Here is a 27,254-nt window from a genome sequence, read left to right on the forward strand (position 1 = left end):
TCTATGGGACAAATGTATTGCTCGCTATGGGAAAGGTACATAATTTAGGCAACATAATAATGTGGTGGTCTGTGTGGCAGTTAAAGGGAGAAGGGAATTTCTGAAATTTGCCCATAACTGTTGGGCTGTGCAAGCATACAGTCACTTTGTAACTGGTCACCTTTGTTGGTTTCAGCAGTCCCTGGCCTTTCCTAGGAGCAGCTAACCAGTCAGCAACTGCTTGCTTGTATCACAGCATACTTGTACTAGCAAATTGCTTCAGTAGGAATGTTGGCAGTTAAGATGTCTTTCCAAAGGGTGGAAGCTTCAATAGGCAAGATGTAAGATCCCTCCTACCTCTGTTTCTAGAAATCAAAAGGGGCTGGCAATTGAATTCAACTCAAAGGAAACAAGAAAGCTTCTTGCTTCTTCCTTTTGGGGTGTGTGATAACAATATCCTGACTTCTAAAACACCACTTTTCTCCTATCCATTTAATGGTGGTGCCTTGATGATTAGCAAGAAGCATATTATTTCTGCTACATTAGTTCTCTATTACTGGATTTCAACCAGGATTTGATGTGAGGTTTTTATTTTTATTTTTTGCCTTCACATCTCTCTGCTGCCAGAAAAGCAGAAGAAGCAAGCTTTACAGCTATGCAACAACACAAGTATCATGGAATAGGCTAGAACTGGAGAATGGAAACTTTGGTCCTCCAGATGTTGCTGAACTATAACTCTCACCATCATGTCTGGCCATTGGCCATCCATGCTAGGACTGATGGGAGTTGCAGTTTGGCAACATCTGGAATGCCAAAGGTATCCCACACCTGGACTAGGATGTAGGGATGTCTCCCCAGGTTCCCAGAAGCATTCTGTCCAGGACAGCCTCTTATCATTAGGAACTTTTGCTACTATGAAAAACAGCAGAGAGTTTGCCTCAGTCTGCCCCTTGTGCAGTTTGGGCAAATGTGACTGATGTGTTGAAAGAGCTTCTATGATATCCTTAGTTACAGGTAGGTAGCCGTGTTGGTCTGCCGTAGTTAAAACAAACAAACAAACAAAAAAAATTCCTTCCAGTAGCAAAGGTTTCAGTGTATCTGAAGAAGTGCATGCACATGAAAGCTCATACCAATAACAAACTTAGTTGGTCTCTAAGGTGCTACTGGAAGGAATGATATCCTTAATGTGGGATGGTAGTCAAAGAAAGAAGTGATTGAACTCTAAGGAATCATCCAGATTACCTGTTCAATGAACATTCATCATGATTTGCTTTCAAAAAGTTTATGCAGAGGTGAAGCTATGACTGGTCGTTTTGGAGCATTTTTTCTGATTTGCTTACAGAGTGGTTATAGAACAAGGAGCATTCTTCTTGATTTGTCTGTGCACTGTTTATATGCCTAGCTGCTAATCATTTGTTCATCACACAATTTGCAGTGCATTTCTCCATCACCTTCCTCACCATGCAGTCTTTGTGTGTCTTAAAGCGGACTTGTTGTGCTAGGGTGACAGAGCACCTCACTCCACTTTAATGGCACAAACATAAATTTCTGGTATGTGCTCGAATTCTTCTTGCAAAATGCTAAGAACATGGAGTGACCTAAATAAAGGTATGGCTCTACAAAGGCTCTGTTATCATTTGCAGGGTGAGGAAGAGGTTAAGGAGCTTTTTGTCTCTGCTTCTGAAGTGAGTGCCTATAGTGGCCAACCAGGCATCACCCAAAAGAGAAAATGAGTCACCCAAAATGTGCTATGTTTTTTGAACTAGAGAGCTTTTCAAATAGATAGAGGATGCCTTCAAACAGAGGGCTTTCTTCTGACAGCCCTTCAAACAGAGTCCTGTCTTTTATAAAGTAGGACACATGGTCACCCCGTAGGTGGCTAAATGGCACGAAAATGTTGGACTCTGTTGAAACCTCTGTTGCAATCACAGTGTGGTGAGGGGGGTGCTAATGTTCTTTCTGTTCTCTGCGGAGTAAATCCATGGGCAGAGCAAATATCTGCTTTATGCTTGTCCTTAAGTGATCATGTGGCTGAGAGTAAGCCTGCTTGTATGTGCAAGTGCATGTATCCTATGTGCATGTGCTTGGCTCTTGAAGGGGTGGCCAACTCTCAATATGGCCCATAAAAAAGTTCTCAGTCAGGCCAAGGCTTGCCTGTGCCTTTCCAATCCTTCCCCTTTGAAGCTTTCACAAAGGGCTTCACTGGATGATCTGTTTATTCATTCTGATTTGCTTCCACAAAGCTTATATAACCAGGCCCATGCAGAAAGGAGAGGTGGGAGTTAGGATTTCTTGTCTGAGTTTATAACTCTATTCTAACAAGACTCCCACCCTGGACCTGAGACAAGTTCTGCATGGGCCTGTATATAAATTGAGCTTTCATCCTAATTTCCTTATGGGATGATTATTCATATTCCTGTTAATCATTTATTTGTCCAGCTCTTTTCAGTGCATTTCCCCATCACTTTCCTAAACTCAAACAGTCTGCTGTAGTTTTTACACTTTGTTTCATGAGGGCAACAGAGCACTTAAATCCACTTTAATTGCATAAACCTAAATTTTTGATATGCACTTGAATCCCTTCCAGGAAATAGTGACAGCCTGGAGGCACCCCACTTTCAGTAACAGCAACCATGCATTCTGGCATTGACTCTGAGCACATCAGGCCAAAGTTCAAATTTTCTGTGTATGAGATCAGCTGTTATAAAAACAGACTTGGTTCCATAGGGTTGTACCCAGTGCTCGTCCTACCCAGCATCAACCTATTAAAGCTAATAGGCATGACTAATTTGGGTCATTAATTTCAGTGGGTCTACTCTGAATCAAACTCAGTTGGATACAAGCCATAGCATTCAGTTTGTTAATACAAGACAATTCTTTTGAGCAAAAGGGGATGCTGACAGAGCAAACATACTTGCTATCAGATTGTTTCAGGGTTGAATAATTCCCTAACCCTTTTCACTGTTTACAAACAGGCGAAATAAGTGTTGCAAGAATGCATCATTTTTATTTATTTATTTATTTCAGAACATTTCTGTGCCACATTTCTGAAACCAGCTCAGTTAGATCTTTATAAATAAGAAACAAAAAGTGCAATATCAAAATCATATTGGATCACTTTGTTTGCTGCTGCTCCAGTGGGATTCAAACCAATGGGTTCAAATTACAAGAAGGAAATTTGGTTTAAATGTTAGAAAGAACTTCCTGATAGAGTGAGCTGCTTAATGGGGGGGGGGTCCTCAGAAGATGGTGGTCTTACCTTCATTCCAGGTTTTAAAGAAGAAGCTGGATTGCCACCTACTGTACCTGGAATGCCTCAGTTGTGTATTCTCTGCATCAACAGAGGACTGGACTTGGATACCTATGAGGTCCTCCCAAAACTCTATGCTTTTATGGAAATAAGTTTCTTGAGTATGCCCCAAATACATATAACCAAAGCTGGCAATTTTGGTTTCTCATTTTTCCAGTCTTAAGTTCAATTTCCCAAAATATCACATTGCTTTGCAAGAAGAAAAATAAAATATTAAGATATCCTCATGAAAATTCATCAGCATCTTACTTCAACCTTCCCTTGGTATACACTTTTGTATTCAATTTTGCCTAATATACACATTTTTTGCAAAGCAATTTATCCCCAAATCATGCATTTTTGTACAGTTTCACAAATGTATGCATTAGAGAAACTTTAGCTCAGTTAATGCATTTTTGTATACATTACCTGGATGCAGAACTGTATCGCAAAATTCAGAGAAGTGCAAGTTTCAAACGATAGCTGTGTTCCATTTCTCATATTGATTTGGGAAGTGTGGATTATGTAAGTTCACCTTTAGACATGAAAGAAGTTGACTTTCTCCCCCACCCCCAGTCCCTAATATTGGAAATCTAAACCCTCTGTCAAGCAAACAGTTTGAAACCCACATGCATCATTAACGCCTAACAAAAAGAGGCGAGGAACTCGAAAGAAAACACACAGTGAGTTTATGAGTTAACCCCAGGATTTATGACCTGGAATTGATGGTTTCTCACCAGGATTGCAATTGTAGGCCCCCACATGGTACGTCATAAATGAGGCATCAGATGCTCAAATGACTCACTCCTCCATAATCCCTGCTTCTTTCTAATATATGATTCAGCCCTTAGCAACAGAACATTGGTGAGTGTCTCTAGCCCCTCACAATTTACTGTGCATTTCTATAGAATGGTGAACTCTGCCAGCCAGGGTCATTCTGGGGTGAAGCGGAGGTGAAGGAAGAAACCCTGATCTTGCCTAAGGTTGTTGACTCTCTTTCAGTTCATGTCAATTTTGATTCACTCTTTGAATGTCTGGAGGGGAAAGAAACACTCCATGCTCAGGAGCTGATGTGCTTAATAGGAACGAAATAGGAATGAGCATTCTACTTTGAGGAAGCTGTCAAGTGTCTTAAACTAGCGACGTGTGATTCCCCTCCTCCCGCCCAGAGAGTGAGCAGTTTTTCTTGTAAAAACATTTGGGGGTGTCAAGTGTTCCTATTGTGTGCTCAAAAACCTTCAAGGGTTTGCTTTCAAGAATGCTTAAAGAAGTGAAATGAGTGAAGCACGCAGGAAGCAGGGGATCAACCTTGCAGGCAGCAGGTCCCAGGTTCATTCTGCAGCATCTCTAGGTAGAGCTGGAAAAGATTTCTGCCTTGAACCCTGATGCCAGTCAATGCAGAAGGTGCTGAGCTAGATGGACTTGATATAAGGCAACTTCCTATATTCCTATGTAGGGCCACTCCTTAAAGTGATGCTCCTGAATATTTCTCCCAGCAGGTGTATGAGCATCACTTATGTTTGGGTTCATGGCATTTGAAGTTTTCTTACAAACTTGAATTGGGATACTATGCTCCTCAGCAGGATATGACACTTCAAATCATTCTCTGGGATGCTGTTTCTTGCTATGGACAGGCCACAAACGCCTCCATAAGAACATAAGAAAAGCCCTGCTGGATCAGACCAGCTCATCCGGCATTCAGTTCTCGTGGTGGCCAACTAGATGCATCTGGGAAGCCAACAAGTAGGATCTGGGGGCAACAGGTCTCTGCTCCTCTGTGTTCCAGAGGCATGCTACCAGTGGAGGTAGACCATCATGGCTAGAAGCCATTGAGAGCCTTATCTTCCTCATCTTCCAAGATAAATTGTCTATTGAGCCCTCCTTGCACATAGATTCAATGCCCGTGCATTTTATTTGTTTGTTTGTTGTGGTAAGAGAGTCCTGCTGCTGGTACAGTGCGAGAGGCAAACTTCATTTGAACTAGGGTGGCCAGATGCAAAAGAGAGCAGGGCTTCTGCACCTTCAACAGCTGCACAGAAAAGTTAATTTCAGTTGGTGTAGCGCAGGCATCCCCAAACTCGGCCCTCCAGCTGTTTTGGGACTACAGTTCCCATCACCCCGCCCACTGGTCCTGTTTGCTAGGGATGATGGGAGTTGTAGTCCCAAAACATCTGGAGGGCCAAGTTTGGAGATGCCTGGTGTAGCATGTCATGCAAGTTCAAAAGGGTCTGGGCCCAACTCGTAATGAGGTGCTTTTTAGCATGAGGATTGACTCAACTGCCTCCCCTCAAAGTTTGCTCCATTGCTTTCTTAAATGGCCCATGTACTGTATTCAAGGGATTCTAGAACTAGAGGGGTTTGAAGATTATTTTGTTTGATGACATCCTTGACGTAAAGCAACCTAAGGAGAGAATAAATATGTGCAAATCTGTCTATTTTGGTTTCTCTCAGTTTCTCATTTTTCCCATTTTAAATTGGGTTCACTACATTTCCACCTCAATCTGATTTCTCTCTCTCCCATTCTGGAATCCTCATGAAAAATCACCAGCATTTTAGTGTGATTTACTACTAATATACCTTAGAGTCCTGTTTCTGAATTACTGAGCCATATAACCTTGAACCAGATCTAAACTGTGTAAGGACTTTGGGAATAATCAAGTTGAGTGTCCAAGTACCATGTTGAAGGGTGGAAGCCAGAACAATACAATGGGACCATTAGTGCTCATGAGTACACCTTTATGCACATGCGTATTTTTTACCTATGCAGAAACATCTATATACCTGTATGAGAATAACATAAGATCAACAACAAAATTGCATTCTTCTTCTTCTTCAATATAGTGGCTTCTACACAATTCACAACAATAGTAATGAAATATCAACCTATAATTAAAATACACAATAAAGCAAGCCCATTAAAAAGCATATCCATTAAAACAGTTAAAAGAGCAATTAAAAGTATTAGATCAGAAAACAAATACAAGTCAATGGATTATCTGAATGCATCAAACATAGCTGAATCTCTTGTCGAGGAAAACGATAGAAAACTTGCCCCCACTGACCCACTCAAGTGTTTGAACTCCTAGAGGTCCCTCTGAATGCAATGAGATGCAAGTTTGTGCTGGCACAAAGCACAGTTCCGACCCTTGTGTTTTGCTTACAAGCTGGCACCACGTGTAGCAAGCAGAGCTTGGGGCCAAATATATTCTGTGATACTTGGAAGCCTGATGATAACAGAAGAAAATGTGACCCCGACTCCCCTGAAGTAATTAATTTAAGGTGCTTTTTCTTCTCCTAATTAGAGTTCCACCGAAGCTGGGTTATTTTCACTTGCATCCAATTAAACACTCAATCCTTTTGCTTCCCCCATATGTTACTGTCTGATAAACTTTCTTTAGGACCGCAGCCCTGTTGAGAATAGTGCTGGATTTAATTCTTTTGTTTACACATAATGTATCCCTTAGTTGAAGTCTTGTTGTCTTGCCTAAACAAAGGTATTTCAATCATGAGAAGAGTTTCATAGCAGCTTAGGGCCAGAGTTCCTGTGTTTTTTTATGTTTATCAATCATGCTTTGTTTGCAAAATGGAGAATTTTTTTCCTAGAGATAAATTTGTTACAAGAGAAAAGGACAAGAGAAGAGACACCTGATCATGCTCAACTTGAATTACAAAGGGTGCTGTTGCTCCCATGTCAGAATTAGCACATACTCTCCAGTTTTTATAGGAGGGACAATGTTTAGTTTCTAATCCCAAAGTGTGGAATGGAATCTTGTTTTCTCTGCATATAGATATGCACATATAGACTAAGGTGCTATGCAATTAACAGCATGCCATTTCACACACTGAGGGTGCTGAACTATACAGTGGTACCTCGGGTTAAGTACTTAATTCCTTCCGGAGGTCCGTTCTTAACCTGAAACCGTTCTTAACCTGAAGCACCACTTTAGCTAATGGGGCCTCCTGCTGCTGCTGTGCCGCTGGAGCACGATTTCTGTTCTCATCCTGAAGCAAAGTTCTTAACCCATGGTACTATTTCTGGGTTAGCGGAGTCTGTAACCTGAAGCGTATGTAACCTGAAGCATATGTAACCTGAAGCGTATGTAACCCGAGGTAACTGTATGTAACTGTATTTTGAACTTTTATATCTCAACAGCAGCTGGGAGCATTTTTTGGGGGGACCAACCCTTTGGTGGCCCATGGCAGTGGTGGGCAGGTCCAGAGGCAAAAGTAGGTGGAGCAATGTGTGTGTGTACAGTGGTACCTCGGGTTACAAACTTAATTCATTCCGGAGGTCTGTTCTTAACCCAATACCGTTCTTAACCTGAGGTACCACTTTTGCCAATAGGGCCTCCTGCTGCCGCCGCACCACCGGCGCTCAATTTCCGTTCTCATCCTGGGGCAAAGTTTGCAACCCGGAGCAACTACTTCCAGGTTAGCGGAGTTTGTAACCTGAAGCGTTTGTAACCCAAGGTACCACTGTATATATAAATCTATCATTCATACAACGATGTGTACCTTCATACAGAGGGTTAGTTTCTACACACACAAATACCCTTGTATCCTCCACTCAGGCAATCAAGATCCATTGACATGACTAATTTAGGTCCATTAATCTCAGTGGATTTACTCTCAGAAGGACTAACCTTGAGATACCACCCATAAGCAGCATCCAAGGATGCATTCTAGCTGGCAAACACACTCAAGGAGCATGTCAAATGAGGCTAGTATGGGGTGTCTCCTGGGGAGAACCCCAAGGGCCAGACAGAGAGGTCTGGGGGCCAAATGTAGCCCTCCCAGCCTGAGGTGCTCCAACTCTGTTGGCAAACAGTCAAGTTCCATTGCATTGTTCCCCCTACCCCCCAAAAATACCTTCAAGCAACAGTCTTGACTTTAAAATCAGTAGGGTGGGGTGGGGGGCTTAACCAGGGTAAATGGAATACAGCAGGCCGTGTGGATATCTACTAGACTGGGGGAGCATCAGGTACTGAACTTTGGTATGGAAATTGCATTTTTGCAAGCATTCCTCTCTTTTTGCCTTTGTGTTGTTGGAGAGCATTCATCACTTGATGTCCACAGCCTCAAAGGATGATCTGAATGAATTAGAACTGTCATCATAAGGCCAGGCACAGATTCCACATCCGAGTTTGCTGTTCCATGCACACAGTGGAGAGAGCAGCAAGCACTCAGGTGATGGTGAGAAAGGGCATCCAATTTTGCAACCCTCCTGAGATAGAAGGAGATGTTGAAAAGAAGCCTCAAACATTTTTCTTACTCCTTTTATTTTTTTATTTTAAAAGGAGCTATTGACTTAACAAAATGACTCACTTTGGCTGAGCTAGAGCTGCTTTTGAAGTTGCATTTTTACCCACATGGAGAAGCTGTCAGAATTTAGCTGAAGACAACGCTCAGGGTACCAATTGTGATGCTGTTTAAACTCTCCTGTTTGATTTTCTGGTCAAAACAGTAACACATTTCCCCCCAAACTACTTAGATTGTACAAACTTTCACCTCTGTTTGCCCAAGGTGTTGTTTCCTCTTCACTGAGGAGTGCTCCAAGCTGATGCTTTGTTCTTCTTTCAAAAATAGCTGCATGAATGAACACAGTCAATGGAAGGATCATGGAGAGGCTGCAGCTGAGTGACAGGCCACATGGTTTGCATGCAAAATATTCCAGTATCTCCAGGAAGGGCTAGGGACAACTTCTGTCTGCACCTGAGATCTTAAGTCACAGCTACACCATACATATAAAGAACATATGTAGTTTAGTCCTCCTATAGTTATAATTCCCAGCACCCTTAACAAACGCATTCCCAGGATTCTTTGGAGGAAGCCATGTGCTTTAACTGTATAGTACATTTGCGTGCCAAGGCCCCATGACCCACAGTTCCCTAGTGGATAATCAACAAACAGACACAAGTATTTAGGTTTATGGGTTCAAATAGGCCACGACTTTATTGGTTACAGATGTGAGAAGTTTGGCTTAGGCATTGGGTGAAGCGAGGCTACATTTCAACTCCCGCCCATCTGCAGAGAGTCCATCTAAAGGTAAAACCATTCGGGTTGTGGCATGGCGCTAGCCCACATCTGGACATCAGACAGTATCCACACACCTTGAATCAACAGGATGTCCTTAATGAGGAGGGGCAGGAGAAGGGACACGGGTGGCAAAGGGACGCAGGTGGTGCTGTGGGTTAAACCACAGAGCCTAGGACTTGCCAATCAGAAGGTCGGCGGTTTGAATCCCCGCGACAGGGTGAGCTCCCGTTGCTCGGTCCCTGATCCTGCCAACCTAGCAGTTCGAAAGCACGTCAAAGTCCAAGTAGATAAATAGGTACTGCTCTGGCAGGAAGGTAAACAGTGTTTCCGTGCGCTGCTCTGGTTCACCAGAAGCGGCTTAGTCATGCTGGCCACATGACCTGGAAGCTGTACGCCGGCTCCCTCGGCCAATAAAGCGAGATGAGCGCCGCAACCCCAGAGTCAGCCACGACTGGACCTAATGGTCAGGGGTTCCTTTACCTTTAGGAGAAGGCTACAACCTCCCCTCCATGCAAACAAAGGCTTACCCAATGCCTAACCTCACAAAGTTGTGATGATTGCTAACAAGGCAGGTGAAAACCAAATAGCTGGTGCCAATTTGCCAAGTGGAAAAAATTCCTACAATATGGCAGCTGACATTTGTCCATAGCAGGGTTGTGTCATAGCAAAGCATAAAAAAGAGGGTGGGTGGGTTAGGAGATATGGCAAAGGGCAAGAGAGGGTGGCTCCCCGGCTGTGCTGTGGTTTAAAGTTCCCATGGCTATGCCTCCCGCTGGTGCTGATGGGACAGCAGGGCCACCCCTGGGTGGAGCCCTGCCCTGTGCCAGCAACATGTCCCGGATGGCAACGAGGGAGGGGTCAATCTCCGCCCCCCCATCAGATCACTGCAGGGGCCCAAATGCCTGGTCGCAACACCACCCACCAGAAAAGGTGAGTAGACATGTGACCATAGATAGTGCAGGGATGGCAAAATCTGACTGTTTGGGTTTCTCTCAGTTTCTCAGGTTTACATTTCCACATCAATTTGCATTTCTTTTTTTTAAAAAAATAAGTACTCATGAAAGCTCATCAGTATTTTAGTGCATCCTCCCCTTTTGCAAAACAATTATGTCTAATATAACTCATTTATCTATGCAATTTTCAAAAATGTGTGCATTTTTAATATTGTGTTTTAATGTAACCCACCCTGGGACACTAGGGTGAAGGGCAGGCGATGATAGATAGATGATAGATAGATAGATAGATAGATAGATAGATAGATAGATGATAGATAGATAGATAATATTTTTAATGCACACTTGAACCTAGTATATGCACTTTTTGTATACACTACACTGGAGACGTGCATTGCAAAACTTGACAAAGTGGGAATTTCAAAGAATGGTTGTGTTTCAGATTGTGTATTGTTCTAGAAAGTATGAACCAGGAAAGTAAGCCTTTAAATGTGAACTGAATCATATTTCTCTCTCATCCCTAGTGCAGAGTAGTGAGATAGAGGGACAAGGCAGCTTCTTGTGTTCTTATATAGTGAACAGGACGGTACCCTTCCCCCCCCCCACTATGCAATTATTTCATAACTGGCTATTGTCATGGTAGAATCTCAAACAAGGTCTGAGGAGACCCAGGTTCAAATGCCTGCTCAACCATGAAACTTATTGTGCAAACCTTGGCAAGTCACTTTCTCTCCGTCTAGCCAACCTCACAAGTTTGCTGTGAAGATAACATGGGGGAAGAACCCTGCATTCTGCTGCAAGCTCCTGGGAGGGAAGGAAGGATAAAAATGTATAGGGGTGGAATACATCATTGAAGAAAAGTGTTTTCTGGTGAAATAAGTGCAAATAAATCAGTGAACATTTTTGTAAGAAGGGTAGAAAATGTCAGAAAGAGAAATATTTTTTTTTAACAAATAGTGAGTAGGGGGGTTGATTTTTATTTTTTGCTTTCAACCTAATTCTAAGCGCACATTTCCTCCAAAATATGAGCAGAAAAAAAGAACATTTAATTTCTAGGTTGCATTTGCTAAATCAATCTTTATTATCTGGAAGCCAGTTTTAGGCATATTCTCTTTGCCTCCCCTAGGCACACCAAGCTTTGGTTTTCTTTCAGAACTGTGTTATTTTAGACAGAAAGGGATCATGAGATCCCACCCCTCCATTTTGCTCTGCCTTTGAATGTTAATTAAAGTGGGAGCAAATGCTGCTTTATTCCCTTTCCAAAACATTTGCTTGAAACTATTTGATCATTGTTTGTAAATCAAGCAACATGATGACTATCAAAGAGAAAGCTGTTAGACACTTTCTTCATCAGCTGTCTTCCTTCCTTTGTGTCAGATTTGATTATCTTTTTTAAAGAGAGAGAGAGAGAGAAAGAAAATAATTCTACCTGTATTGCTCAATCTGTCTGCTTTTGTTTTGATTTCTCCTTCTATACAAGAAATTGGAAGGTGGAGCAAGCCTAAAGCTTAAAGAACCACTGGTGACCTCCCTGTTTACCCATGTAGTTCACAGTTTACCCAGAGTCCACAGTTCTCACTTGTTCAGACCACCGGAAAAAAACTGGATAGAGCATCCTTCTGCTTAGTAATGTCATTCCCTGACATTGCCTTTGTTTCAGTCACTGGCACTTTCAGGGAAGACTTTGATAAGCATCTGCCCTCCTCAACAAGCTGATTAGAATAAGTCTTGCAGAAACCAGCCTGCAAGAGTTCAGAGTTCTTTGCAAGCCCTCCTTCGCATGTTAAATCAGAGCTCCTTGTAAATTTTTCTTCGCACAGTATTGTTTATTGTTGACATTTCTATGCTGCTCTTCAAGCAAGCTCCCAGAACGGCTTACGAAAAAGAAAATAAAAACTGTAAAAACATGCAAACAACAAACGAGGTACAGTGGATTTATTTTATATTTTTTTAAGTGGCATAGAATCAGGAGCAGAGCTAAAACAGCAACTCTGGGAAAATATTGGTCCAAAAATGGCATCCCTGAGGGATGCATTCCCTAACTTGAGTGCCACAACTGAGAAGTCTTTTCCTTTGTAGTCTTCCACTGCATTGCCACAGCATAAACAGATAAAGGAGGGCCTTTGCGAATGACCTGAAGTGTAGGACAGAAATATTTTAATTAGGGATTGTGTGCATTTAAACCCACATAATTCAGACAATACAATACACAACCTGAAAGACAGACATCCTTTGAAATCCATACTTCTCTGAATTTTACAATGGAGTTCTCTAGCCAAGCAATGCATGTTAAATGAAAACACCATACAGAGCAACTGAGAGAAACAAAAACTTTAAGATTTTTCATAATGTTAATTACTACGAGACTTTGCAAACATTGAGTTGCTGGTAACTTGGATATGAGGCCTTGAAACCTTAGCTCATTTGCTAACAAGACTATATTGAAAACTATTTTAAAATATAAACTTGTTTTGCAGTAATATGTTGATCATATTAGCTTTATTTGCTGTTTATGGTTACATAGTTATTTGCCCTAGTACCATGATTCTCCCTGTAACCTTCCCTTCCCCTGGTAAATGCCATTCTTTTCCTCCATTTCATAGTCTCCAACTGCCCTGAAAATGACGAGAATCCCTTAAGTCATCACGGCTTCTCACTTTGTCATGCAGGCAAATGAAAGCTTTTCCTCCCCTTGCCCCCCCTCCAAAAAAGACTTGAAAATAAGGGACCAGCAGCCAAAATAAGGGACCTGCAGCCTCACCTGTTCCAGGCACTCCAGTCTTCCTGTCCTCCTGCAGTCTGGTCAAACTCATGCTGGGTAGCTTCGAGAACACTGTCCAACCAACTTTGTAACCAGAGGTTCAACTGAATAGAATCTGAATCACATGCACCACAAGGCCTATGCAGCCTCAACTTAAGATGGCTCCCCGGCCTGGCTTTGCCCTGCAAAGTTTGCAGCAGCACGTGCAACAAAATGGCGTCCAGCATTCAAAAAACCCCTCAGCTTGCATTAACTAGCCACACACACACAGCTTCCCCCCCTCCCATGAGATCTCCTTTCCTTTCCCCCCACCATGTGCCCCCGCTCCAGACAGACCTTTTCACCGGCAAGGGTGAGTGGGCCGTCGATGACGTATCCATCCGATTCCGATCCGAGCACTGAGCACAGGTATGTTCAACTTCTGAGCCCCTCTGAAATCTGATATGAGTTTTCCTGTTTTGTGCATTTGGGTGAAGGGGAGTCCCAGGGCAGCTGGGAGAGAGGGTGCCTGGGCCGGGTGTATGTGCAACTGATCCAGCCAGGATTCACCACGGCACCAGGATGCTGCAGTTGTTTATACAGGCATAATTTGCTCAGAAATTGGAAATACTGAAAAAAGGGAAGTTTATGTATTCCCCAAACTCAAAAATGTATATGTTCCTGGACTCCAAAATAAACATATCATATAATGGCAACAAAAATGGCCGTTCAAAGTTGGCATTCTTCCAAAATACTCATAACTGCATAATCTACACACACACACGAGTTGTATCAGTGCTTTTTTCTGGGGGTACTCAAAGGGATGGCAGTACTGGCCCCTTTTTTTATCTAGAAGAAAAGAACTGGTTAAAAGTTTGGCACTTACTGTAACAACTTCATGGTGAGTACTGGCTCCCTTTTTTAAAAGAAAAAAGTACTGGTTGTATTTATTGATTTGGGGTTTTCTTTCCCCACAAAGGCTTCCCTAAATGCAGTACATAGACTCAAAGATTTCTGTGCTCAAAATATTGCAACCTTGTGTGTTTTCTCTAATAACTTTTGTACTTGACCAAGAGGAAATACTCAAGCAGTGATACAGATGTAGAATAAAATGTCCCTATATTCACCTGAGGAATGTTGGAGAGTATGCCATTTAGGAAACTCTTTCTTCACGGGCCTGTATAGGAAACCTGATGTCCTTTACAACACAAGTTCAAAACAGTTGTCTGCTGTGAGACAGCATCAGTGCTTGAATGTTCAGGAATATTCCATTGATGACTGCAAGAGTGAAATGCTATGGGAAGAACTTGACTTTTGCATAGCAAGTGCATAGCAGGAACTTAGGAAGCAGCCTTATACTGAGTCATTGGTTCAACTTGCTCAGTATATTCTACAATGACTGGCAGCACCTCTTCAGGATTTCAGAGAGGGTTTTCTCCCAGTCCTATGTGCAGGTGCCAGTGACTTAAGCTGGGATCTTCTGCATGCAAACTAGATGCTCAACCACCGAGCTATGACCCTTACCCTAAACGTAATCTGCAGGGATAAATACTATTGACTTTTGTACGTGAAAGATTTTTGGGTAGCATGTTTCTCTCTTTGCCCACACAGCCCTACTGGGTGGGTGGGGGATCTCTCTTATGGCTGCCTTAACACCTCCTTGAATTAATGAGCTCCACTGTGTCACCTAACACTCAGTTGGCTACTGCCTCCTGTTGGAAGCGATCCATGTCTCTGTGCTCAGATATTCTTCGAAGTAGCTAGACAGCAGGGATTGGTATAGAATCATCTTAATTAGCGCACCCTGGTGGGAAGTGAAATGTGCCAATTAAGAGATTATCCCTTTCGTCTGATCATCAGAGGGATGTACTGTGACAGAGAGAAGCAGGACCTAACTGAAACTGGTGGAAAAACAAATGAACAAGGCAAAGGGAAATTTGAGAAAGAGGAGACATGATAGAGGTGTATAAAACTGAAGCATGGTCTGGAGGAAGAGAAGTTTTTCACTCTCTCTCAAATTACTAGAACATGTGGTCATCCAGCAAAGCTGAACTTTGAGAAATTCAGGATAGACAGAAATACTCATCCACACATCAATGTTGAGCTAAGGCTGGGGAAATCCATGTTTAAATCACTAGTATAGGGTTGCCATATGTCCAGGAATTCCTGAACATGTCCTCTTTTGGGGGTCCTACATGCCCATCTGGGGGGAATATTACATTTTAAAGGAAATGTTTTTGGGGTTTTTTAAAATGTGCACAGGCAGCTCTGGTTCAGGCTTTGGCACTGGGGTGGGTTCACTTGTGGGTGGTTTGGGCTCGGCAACAGCGGGGCTATTGGGCAATTGCCTTAAAAAGCTTAAGAACTTTTTGTGTCCAGATTTTAACCTCTTGAAATATGGCAACTCTACACTACTTGGCCATGAAGCTCATTAGGAGACCTTGTTTCAGTCCCTGTTTCTCAGCTTAACTTGTCTCTCAGAGATGTTGTGAGGATGAAATCAGGTGGGAGTCATGCATGCTACCTTGAGCTCCTTTAAGGAAAGACAGGATAGCAATACAGTGAATGAAACAAATATATTGTCGTAGATAAGGCTGTCAATCAGGAACTCCATAGCCCAAATCGTGATTTAGTCACAGTTTTCTCAGCTGTAAAGCCCCTCAGCCTCAGCAGCAACATGGGGATACTTGTTGGCATCCGTCTGTCTCAAGAGTCAATGGGGTGCACCTCTGCAGCTCTAAACGAAGAATGGCAAGAATATGCCTAACAACAGGTGACTTTAAGAAGATAGGTGGAGAAGCTGCAGGCACCTAGAATGTGGCACATAAGAAAGGCCACGAAAGTGCATGAAGCCAAGATTTCTGTGGTTTCCAGTTCAATGGTAGCATTGCACAGTGGGAAAAATAGAGTGTAAGGCATGGAGACAAACAGCATGTGGAGCCAGAATGAATGATGGGAAGAGCAAAGCAATTCTTGATTTGTTAACTTCTGAGACTAAGGAGGAGGAAACTGACAGGCAATGTCAACTCTTGGACTAGTTATAAGTAGGAAGTAAGGCAGATGGGGCTGGCTGATGGCAGACTGAGGTTAGTGAGAGCATGCCCCATTTGTCCAAATGAACCAACCTCTACTAGTCCTGCACATCTTCAGCAAGGTACTAGGCCCTTATCTATCAGGTTTTTTCCCCCAAGACAGTCAATTTTGTGTAATAATAACCCCAGATGTACATTTGTTCTGCTAAAAAAGAAATCCTAGCCAGACTATGGTGTTTAAAGAACTTTCATTATTTTCATTAAACATTACAGCAACAAATATAACCACAAAACATTATTTCAGTTACAAGCTTGTACAAAACAAAGCATAGTTCATTGGATGACCACAAATTCTAATATCATGAGAGTAGAAAGGGGGGAAACCCTCCGATCTATTAACTTGCTCTGCACCATGCATAATTTTATAAACATCATGCTCTCAATCAACTCCCCTCTTACTTAAAAATGCCCCCAATGCTCTAGCATTTCCTTTTTTATTTGAGCTTCAATTCCCTAATCATTTTGATTGCTTTCCAGCAGATTCTAGATTGATCCTGAAATACTGTGAGGCTTCCAGTGCAAGGAGATGTGTTTGTTTTGCCTTGGAGAGGTTGGAACGTGTGTGTGTGTGTGTGTGTGTGTGTTTAACCTTCTCATGGGATTGCTTCTCGGCAGAATGCACAGGCACTTGAAGGGAAGCTTTTGCAAATTGGAGGAAAATTGGTTCTTATATTCATTTAGATTGTCAGTGTGTTATAAATGACTAACACATGAGCAAAGAGGCATCTAATTTGGGGTTCAGGAGCAAGTCTGCATTAGTGTGGAAGTACAGTGAATTGCTGACATTTAGAGAAGCAGTTAGTGGCATTGCATCTCCCTTCTCTCCCACTCACACACACCCTTAAAAAAGGCAGAGCTTGAATCTGCAGAGCCCTGGCAAACATCACAATGCCTACTGGGGGTTAAATTGTGAAATTCACTCCCAGAAGACCTTTTGGTTCTATTCCCAAAAAAATTTGATGGACCAGGTCCCAATCTATTCCACTCTGCCCAAACTGCTGAATAGATTGAATGTATTTTGGACATGTATTGCTAGACATCTCTGAGGACACACTGAAGGCACTGGCATGGTGAGTGGCAGTGGTATCAGTGCCTCCAACAGGCCAGGGGCTTCCAGGTGCAGCCTGGCAATGCCTTCCTGTGATATTGGCTTTGTCTCTGATGCCCTAAGCCCTCCAGCGTGCCAAAGGAGAGGTGATACTCTGCGGCCTCGCTAACCATCTAGATATATGAGGTGGGCCTTCACTATATGCATACTGCATGCAAAACCAAGAATGGGCATAGAATTCCCAAGGAAACAGGGGAGCTGTACTAGATTTTAGTAGGGGCAGAATTTTTGATAAGGTAGTCCTTCCAATCTTTTCCTGAGGGCTGGCCCTACTATTAGACAGAGTGAGGTAACCACCTCAAGCAGTATGTCCCTCTCTGCTGTTCCTCTTGAGCTTCTTGGCCATGTGCTTCTGTTGGAGGGCAGAGTTGTATGTGCCTGCTGCCCTCAGGCAGTGAATGGCACTATCCTGTTTCCAGCATTGAATTAAGTTTCAATTGCCAGTCCCACTGCGCTTTAACTTGTCCTTTGTCTCAGGCTGAAAAAATTCCTTGGGTGAACCCTGCCTCTCCCTGCCACTGAGTTACTAAGGACCAAGAGTTTTCAGCAGGAGCTTGGCAGCATTGGCAGGTTAAACTAAGTTGCTAAACAGACCCCTGGAAATACCCCCAAACATGCTTTAAATGAAGCTAGTTTTCCAGGGCAGGGGAAGTTATCCCTGTACAATGAGTGTATTAATATTCTTGCCTTATTTTCCCTTTCCATGTTTTTTTAACTGCATTTATGAGCCTGAGCTTGCTCTTAAAAACAAAAACAAAAAAACTTGTTTTTATGAAGGACTGAAGCCTACTTGTAAGTAATGGCCAATGTACTTTAATTGGCTAGATCTCATTTCCCTTAATGTTTAATAAAATAACTTAAAAGCTATCTAAAAATAAAGCTGATGTTTATGTTGAGCTTAAACAAACAATTAACTGTAGAATTGTGTCCTTGAATGGCTTAGAGTTTACAGTGCTCATTTTATGGACAACTTCTCAAGAGATGGGTTCATAATGCAGACTGCCTTTCAGAACCCACCCTCCATCCCTGGTGCAGTAACACTTTTTAGAAGAATCACTGAGACCACAAATGTGGCTTTCGCACCAGTGTAGTAAGTGAGAATGAAACAAAGAGAGCAGAAGTTTCTATATTCAATCCTTGGGATTTCTTTTAAAAGGATCAGCCAGAAGGTAACCTGCAAAAAAACTACTTCCAGAAACCACGGGAAGCCACTTATACTCAGAGTAGAACATATAGGCCAAATTGGGGGGGGGGGGGGAATCTGAGCCACTTTAAGGCAGCTTCTTATGCACATTAAAGGTTTGACTATATTGAAAGCACTCACCCTCTGCAGGTGTGTCCCTCCCATATGCAATTACCATTGTTTATTTGAACCTTTTTAAAAACAAAAATGAGCAATGGTATTTGCCAGCCACAGTCACCTGAAACAGCAAAGTGGTGGGGCCTGACACAGGAGGGACATACAGGAGAAGCTGATCCTAAGCCATTAACACCAGCAACCTTGAATTGAGTTTCTGAACACCTTTTGAGAGCAGCCCCTCACAGTGTGTGTTACAGTAGTCTGATCAATGGGTAAATGATGCATGAATGACTGTGGCGGGCTTCGACTTTGTCAGAAAGGAGCTTGAAAACTGGCTAAAGCTGGAAAAAAACACTCTGTGCTATGACATCATCTCACATATCAAGGATCATTCACTAAACTGTGAGCCTGATACTTTAGGAGGAATGATGTTCCATTCATGACAGGCTGTAGATGTGTTAGAAGACTCACCCATTGACAGTGTTTTGGCTCTGTCTGGATTGCACGTCAGGTTCTTCCATCCCATCCAGTCCTTCAGGGATGACAAACAACTCCATTCTCTTTAGGGTACCAAGCAGTAGGGGTATTAGGCACAATGGTTTGGGCCTATGAGATTCTCACATGGTATTTGACAAAGGAAAACACAGCCTATGTTCAGTCGATGCGGGAAGGGTTTTATGGCACAGCATTAAAAGAAAACCAAATATAAATGATATGTTCAACGAAAGCATAGCTCAAATATGAGCTGCTGATGTATTCTGCCAATATTATTGTGACAGTGGGCCAACCATCTTATTCCAAGGAAGAAACAATAAATATTGACAATGAAATGGACACCAATACAATCACACTATATCTTCTTTTGTCTTAAATACCCTGATTACCAACATCTTGTGTGGAAGCAAGAGTGAGATGAATTTAGTACCTGGGGGCAGAGTTTCCTGTGTGTGGAAAGCACTCACAGTTATACCCTGTAATGACATGTGCATGCCTCAGCCACTAGATGTCTCCAAATGCTGGAATGGATCCATGCACGGCCTCAGAGCGATGAATCAGGGATGTAAACAGAATGCGCAGACAGAAACCTCTTGGGTTATGGCTCTCATTATAGGTGACTTGTGGAATAACTCTTTTGTTCTGGTCCCTGGGCAGTCTTTGGATGGATGTTTAAAGTGTCTTTAAATATTCTTGAGAACATAACCATGCATCAAGGCCACTTGCAAGAAAAGGTGATTTTGTGGGTTTTTTGTCTCTTCCCATGTCAAGTACATTCGTTCAGTCTGTGCTTGATATTTGTGAACTCACAGAGGGAGTGTGCTGATTTCTCTTGCTTTAAACAAGTGTCAGAAGAATAGCAGCAACAGCACTGGTGGGAGAGATCTTTCTTAATGCAGATGCTCAACAGCAGACCATCTGCACTACATCCAGAAGGTGTTCAGTTCAATCCCTGACATCTCCAGGCAGGAGTGGGGATCCCCCTTATCTCAAACCACACAGTCACTACCACTCAGTGTAGACAATATTAATGCTCCAATCTCCTGTAACTCGCTCTATGTGGGGCTGCCCTTGAGACTGACCCAGAAACTCCAGCGGGTGCAGAATGCCGTGGCGCGACTCCTTACGGGGTCCTCGCCGCGGGATCACATTCACCCAGTGCTACACCAGTTGCACTGGTTCCCGGTGGAGTACAGGATCAGGTTTAAGGTGCTGGTTTTAACCTTTAAAGCCCTATACGGCCTAGGACCCTCGTACCTACGGGACCGACTCTCCTGGTATGTCCCACGGAGGACCCTACGGTCTTCAAACAAAAACATCTTGAAGGTCCCAGGCCACAGAGAGGTTAGGCTGGCCTCAACCAGAGCAAGGGCTTTTTCGGCCATGGCTCCGATCTGGTGGAACGCTCTGTCACAAGAGACTAGAGCCCTGCGGGACTTGACATCTTTCTGCAGGGCCTGCAAGACAGAGCTGTTCCACCAGGCCACCAGAGAACTCTAGCCCAATGGTTGCCATTAATTTGATTTGAATTAATTTTATAATGAAATGATTTTAGAATGTTGTATTATTTTATTGTTGTTAGCCGCTCTGAGCCCGGCTTCAGCTGGGGAGGGCGGGATATAAATTATTATTATTATTATTATTATTATTATTATTATTACAGTCAGAACAATAAACCCATTGATCCAATACAGGCAACTCCCTATTTGCATGGGCGTTGGGTTCTGAAGCACTGAACACATCGGTGGGACATGTATAAGTGAGCCCCGCTCTGCCCCAGTTCCTCCCCCCTCTGGTGCTGAAAATGGCACACATGTCAGTGGTTTTGCGGGCCCTGAATGCACACAAATTGGGAGTTCCCTGTACTCCATTTCATAGAATCATAGAACTGTAAAGTTGGAAAGGACCATGAGAGTCATCTAGTCCAACCCCTTGCTCAATGTGGAGCTTGAACCCATAAGAGTCTCATGCTCTACTGATTGAGCTATTCCAGGGCCTATATATGTTCAAGTGCATCTCTTAGGAATCTCTGGCAGGAACTTGTCCTAACTTGGTTAAGACTTAGACCATGTATCTGCTGAAGTAGAGTTCCTACCATTTTGTGCAATGTTAATAATCACTGATAAACTTGCAGTACCCCTTTTGCTTATGTAAGTTCTGCCAGGCGAGCTGAAAGTGGCATAGAATAAATCTATGTTTCTCCTTGCCACACCCCACCCCTGGAATACCCCATTTTGCAGACTTGTGCTAGTATAATTTTGGCTTGCTTAAGTTACACTGGCTGAGGCAGTACAGCTATGGCTCAGCTGGGATAAGGGACTTACATTGGCTGAGCTCTGGCTGAGCTGGGACAGTCCATTGCCTATTGCAAATTCACTCATTCCAGCTATTCTTGGGTTTGGATTGCGCTGTTAGTCATGCCTTGGAGATCTAAAGCTCATATCTGGGGATAATGCCTTTGCATCTCCAAACAAAGAAAATGCACAATGTGTATTTTCATGTTTCCAAACCTCACAGAACAGCATAGTGATTCTATGGTTTTTGTTCCACTTTTTTATTTTACTTTTTATGAGTTCCTTATGGACATTGCTGTTTGATTATAAGAATCAGAACATTAAGGGCGTAGATATATATGTGGAACTCAATTGGCTTATTCTCAATATTATTATATTTCTGTAAAATGCTAAAACTCAATTACAGAACAGAATAAGCCATCTGGACCTTGTCACAGCTACTGTATATAACATACATATGGAGGAAATTGCTTATTGATTTAGCTGAGTGTGAACAAACTGTGGCTAGAGAACCACAAACATATTCTTAATACTAATAGATACCATCAAAAACAACATGCTGTTCTTGAATCTTGGCTACAGGGCATCAAGTTTAACCAAATAGCTTAAAAAAAATAAAAGCCTGTACTTTATATAGAAGCATTTAATGAAAAATGTCTTGGCAATGGGAGCGTAATGCATTTAGAGACAATTGTGTATGTTTGTTTTAGAAGGGTAACAGTATATTGGATTGCAGACTGACAGGTTAATAAACCAAATATTTCAGTAAGTGGAGTGCTTTTATTTGAATGGAAACAGCAAGCTGAAAAATCAGATTTCAGAAGACAAATACAATATGCTAACCTTTAATGCATCGAACTTCTTTTTTGTGTGTTCTCAAAGTCTTGGTGACTTGGTGTAAAATGAGTATTTTTGCTGTGCATGTGATCTTGGGGTAAAACCCACAGAGAGACACATTAATCTCAGCTGCACCCTCCCCCAAATTGCCCACACATCAGTCTTGAAGCTTCGGAACCAACCAAGGCTGTTCCCAAACCTGAGCGGGCTGCACACAAGATGCTGCAAATAGCACTCAGCTAGTGCCAAGATGTGTCTGAGCCCAGAATGAATGCCCTCAGTGAACCACCACTGCCACTAATCACTCACCTGGATTGGTCTGGATTAGGAACCATTTTATGCTGCTGTTCTTAGGGTTTATCTACACCTCCATTTGCCCCACCACTTTTCCCTGTGGAAACCTGATCTTTAGTGCTGTATCGGAACAAATGGCAACTAGGTTTCGTACGGATTGCCATTTGTTCCGATTTAGTGTTGGAGTGTGTGTTTTCTAAGGGAAAGCAGTGGGGCAAAGACAGAACCACTCAGACACATTTCTAGAAAGTGTGGGACAAGCCAAAAACGGGTCAAACCTTATTGTAAATGATTTCTAGTCTGAATATATCTCCTGGGAAAGTACTTGCTCAGCTGCCCTTCAAAATCAGTGCCACCAGACACTAATCGCGCAGACATCAGATGAATGATGTAAAAACCAATATCTAGCATGCTTATACATCACCTTGTGACCTTTCTGAAATATGATTCATAAATAGTAACCCTTTAAACAAAAAACCAGCAGAATAAAACAGCTCCTAATCCAGGTTGAGAAAACAATTCTTTTTTCTTTTTTCTTTTTTAAAGGAAATGATGGTTAAAGAACTCTGCCCATCATATTAACAAAAATAATTGTTTTTATTTTTTAAAAGGTTTTTAATGGCCACTTAAAAGGATACCGAGAGGAACCCAGATGTACCAAATGCAATACAACTGAAATAAATGCAAAAGTGGCATGCCTAAATATAATTTCACTAGGAAAATACTCATCAGCAAGATTAGCAGAATTGGGGGGGGGGGTCTTCCCATAAACAAAGTGTGCACTGCCTCTCTGTGCTTGGTGCCCTCTTGGGAGGCTGGCCTCAGAAGACTGTGGTCAACATCTTGTCCCATCCCAACAGTGGTTAGGGTTATTTTTTAAAATAACTTCATTTTGTTAGTTCTTGCAAAAAAAATAAAATAATGGTCAACAAATGTTGTGTCTGGATTTTCACTTTTTGAAATATGGCACCCTTATTCAACAGCAGCCTCAAATTCAGTATGTTACCTTTTCCCCAAGTAAAGTTGTGTAGCCAGAAACACCCCTTGAGTAGCAGTGTGGGTGAGATTCTCTAATCCAGGGGTCAGCAACCTTTTTCAGCCATGGGCAGTCCACCTCAGACCAGGTGGTAGGCCGGACTCTATTTTGAAATAAAATAAAAATGAAGAAATTCCTATGCCCCACAAATAACCCAGAGATGCATTTTAAATAAAATGACACATTCTACTCATGTAAAAACACACTGATTCCCGGACCATCCGCGGGCCAGATTTAGAAGGCAATTGGGCCACATCCGCCCCCCGGGCCTTCGGTTGCCTACCCCTGCTCTAATCCATCTCAGCTAAATGGCTAGTAGTGTGGTTAGTTAATTTTAGACTTTGAACTTAATTATTTTATTGAGAGGGACTCCTTAGATAGTAATGTTTGTTGATACCACTCACTTGGAAAAGACCCTGATGTTGGGAAAGATGGAGGGCACAAGGAGAAGGGGACGACAGAGGATGAGATGGTTGGACACTGTTCTTGAAGCTACCAGCATGAGTTTGACCAAACTGTGGGAGGCAGTGAAAGATAGGAGTGCCTTGCATGCTCTGGTCCATAGGCCACAAAGAGTCGGACACGACTAAACAACAACAACAACCACTCACTTAGAAATGTGGTTCCCCAACCCTTCTGTATTTGGTGGCTCCTCTTGCTCATTCTACTGAGTGAGGCCCTGGATTTCCCCCCAAAAGTTCTGCCCTGATGGTAAGGATGGGTGAATCTGTCAGCTTTGGTTTCTCATGTTAGTATGAATTTCTCCTGTAAACACAACTTTGTACTCATTTTTCACCAAAATGCAATTTCCACACATACAATGCACTTTTGTGTTCTGTTTTCACATACACACAAACTCAACACTTTCCGCTTTTGTGTACTTATAGTTTGGTTGGAGAATTGCATTGCAAACTTTGGAGCAGTGAACATTTCAAAAAACAGCTGTGTTTCAGTCCGCACATTGCTTCAAGAAGTGTGAATTAATTAGTTGCTCATTAAAATGCGAACTAAATCCTCTTTCTTCTCCATCCGTACCTGAAAGCGCCATTGCTTGTGACCAACAATGGTAGGCAATGTGTATATGCCCACCTTCTTTTGCCAGTGAGTAATGATGGCCAACTATCACATAAGGCATCATTGTATGGGCTGCTCCTGAAAATATATAACAAGAGCATAAACCCAGAAAGCATCTCACTGCTTTAATCATCAAACACCTCTGTGTATTTATTCTTTCAAGGAGGGACTTGGTCAAATGAAAAGCTGTACTTGGCACTGTTATCTCTTCCTATTAAATCTCCCATCTTTGCCTGCTTCATTTTTTAAAGGAAGCACAGGCATTCCAGCCTGTGGCTAATGCTCCCCTCGTTTCTGCTGGTTGCTTTAGAATTTTCCCTATGAGCTTGTCTCTAATAGCATCTGGTCCGAATGCCATTTCCTCCTGAGTCGGATACTTGATGTTGGATGTTTGTGACTAACGTGGCAAGAGATCATTGCACTCAAGCTTCATCTAATTGAAAAATAGAATTTATTTATTTTTACAGAAAGAAGCTCTGGAATTCTCTTTTTGTTTTTGTTTCAAATTAGGTACCAAACACCAGCAGTGCTTCAGAGGATGCTGTGTTGTACTTGTTTTTCCTTCACACCTAACATTCTTGTGTAGGATTTGATAAAATGCAATGCACAGGATTTGGGGTTGTCTCATACAGAGACCGTAGCTGTCAACTTTTCCCTTTTCTTGCGAGGAATCCTATTCAGAATAAGGGAATTTCCCTATAAAAAAGGGAAACGTTGACAGCTATGACAGAGACACAGGCTGCAATTCTCTGCACATTTACCCGGAGTAGGTTCCACTGATTTTAGTGTGGTTTATTTTCAAGTAGACATGTAGACGCAGCCCAATTAACCACAACGGTGCTTACTTCCATGTAGACATGCGTCAGATTGCACTACCAAGACGCAAAGTACATAGGATGTTCTGGGACATCACACAAAGAGGTTGTTGTTCTTTCATTCTTATTGCAGGGATAGTCACCAGCTTTTGTGACTTTAAAAGAGAATTAGACAAATTCATGGAGGGTAAGGCTACCAGTAGCTACTAGTCACAATTAGGGCTCGGCGATATATTGTCCAAAACCAGTTCAAAGTTTACATCATGATAATTGTTTCATAATATTTGAGCTGGAAATGTATCATAATTCACAATGTGTGTAAGGGCTAGCCAATATCTGTTTTTCAGCATCTCGATAACTCACCAGCTATACCTCACAGTATCACCTGCTAAACACTGCAATGTTTTCACCAGCTAAACCTCACAATATCATCAGCTAAACACTGCAATCTACCTTAATGTCTGAAATAAGGATGGATCTATACAGAGGCGAACAGGCAACTGCTACTACTTAAGAGGTCTAAAATGGATAAATGATAATATTATCAATCACTACACACGTCTGTAACCTGAAGCATCTGTAACCCAAGGTACCACTGTACTGTGTGCTTTACTAAAATGCTGTGCACGTGCACACATGCGCGCGCGCGTGCACACACACACAGAATATATTGATGCACCATACATACACTCAAATTGAAGTTGTTATTATTCATTCATTTATAGGGAAATTGCTTTCCAAAATGTCTATATTAGGCAACACTGCATACATACAAGCATATATTAGGATACATAAACACTAAAACACTGATTAATTTTCAGTAAGATCTTTTTTTAAAAAAAAATGCAAATTGATTAGAAATGTGGATTAGAAATGTGAATTTAGGGGAGGGGGAATAAGAAGAAACCAAAATTTGCAGATTTGTCCATCCCTATGAATGGTTGTTTCCAAAAGAAAACCTCATGGTGGAGCTGAGGCTAAAAATACAGCCCTGTTCTGCTATCACCACAGGATTTGGGCTTGTGGACATTTCAGTGCTGGAATAATTTTAGAAATCCTGCAACTCAGGAGGAATGGAATGCAGAGTAGAAAAAGCCAGAGGAACAATACAGTATCTGAAAGGGGGAAACCTTTCCATATGAACCTGCCTGAATCCTGAGATCATCAACACTTTGATATTTCTGTGACTTATTTGTATTAAATCAGTTGCTAAAAGGTGTGTGATCTTTGTAAATTTTCTTGTTTCTTCCGTTTGTAAACCACCTTGGATACAGTAATATAGAAAGGTGGTATACATATTAAAAGTGAAATGACTATGAGTTTGGTGCCCAGCTCACCTGGATGCACTAATGACAGCTCACTTGGTAGAGCATTAAACTCTGAATTTCAGGGTCATGGGTATGAATGAGTTGAGGAAGACGTCCCTTGTGGTCTTTTCCAACTCTACAATGCTATTCTTCTCTGCATGAAACCTCTGAGGCCGATCTGGGAGATAGCAAGAAGAAAACAGGTCTTCTCTGTAGTGGCCCCCTTCCCACCCCACCCGACTTACCAATGGAGCCCGGCCTACCTTGCCATTGTTTTGTTGCAGGCAAAAAAAAAAAAGTTTTCCAGACAAGCACCAATGGCATGATTAGATTGCTAAATCTGTTTTTTAATATGTTCATGAAATTTTATTATTGCATTTTTTATTTTTTGAAAATTGCTTCAGGACTTGTGGGAAGCAATACATAAATTCAATAAACCCAACCTAAATCTTCATTTCCCTATTTTCTTTCTTTTTGCAAAATGTTACCATGGAGACTGCAACTTAAAGCAGAAGAAGACCAGTCTATGGGGAAAAGTCTCCTTAGCCCTTCTCAACATTATGGCTTATTTTGCAGGGTCGGGGGAGGAAACCATCCCCTTTAAG

The 27,254-nt window shown here is 42.2% G+C and overlaps 1 protein-coding gene and 1 long non-coding RNA gene across 5 annotated transcripts in view; one reads left to right on the top strand and one right to left on the bottom strand.

Annotated features, from left to right (window-relative positions):
• Window positions 1-27,254, top strand: part of LRRTM4 (leucine rich repeat transmembrane neuronal 4) — a 426,277-nt gene that overhangs the window by 26,922 nt on the left and 372,101 nt on the right. The window lies entirely within an intron of this gene.
• On the bottom strand, window positions 8,372-13,679 carry LOC310750812. Its single transcript, XR_014542300.1, has 3 exons — window positions 13,019-13,679; window positions 10,949-11,061; window positions 8,372-8,987 (listed from the first exon to the last, which is right to left on the bottom strand). It is a non-coding gene; the product is annotated as an uncharacterized lncRNA (long non-coding RNA).

This window comes from Podarcis filfolensis, assembly GCF_964270895.1.
Source record: "Podarcis filfolensis genome assembly, chromosome: 15".
Taxonomy (NCBI): domain Eukaryota; kingdom Metazoa; phylum Chordata; class Lepidosauria; order Squamata; family Lacertidae; genus Podarcis; species Podarcis filfolensis.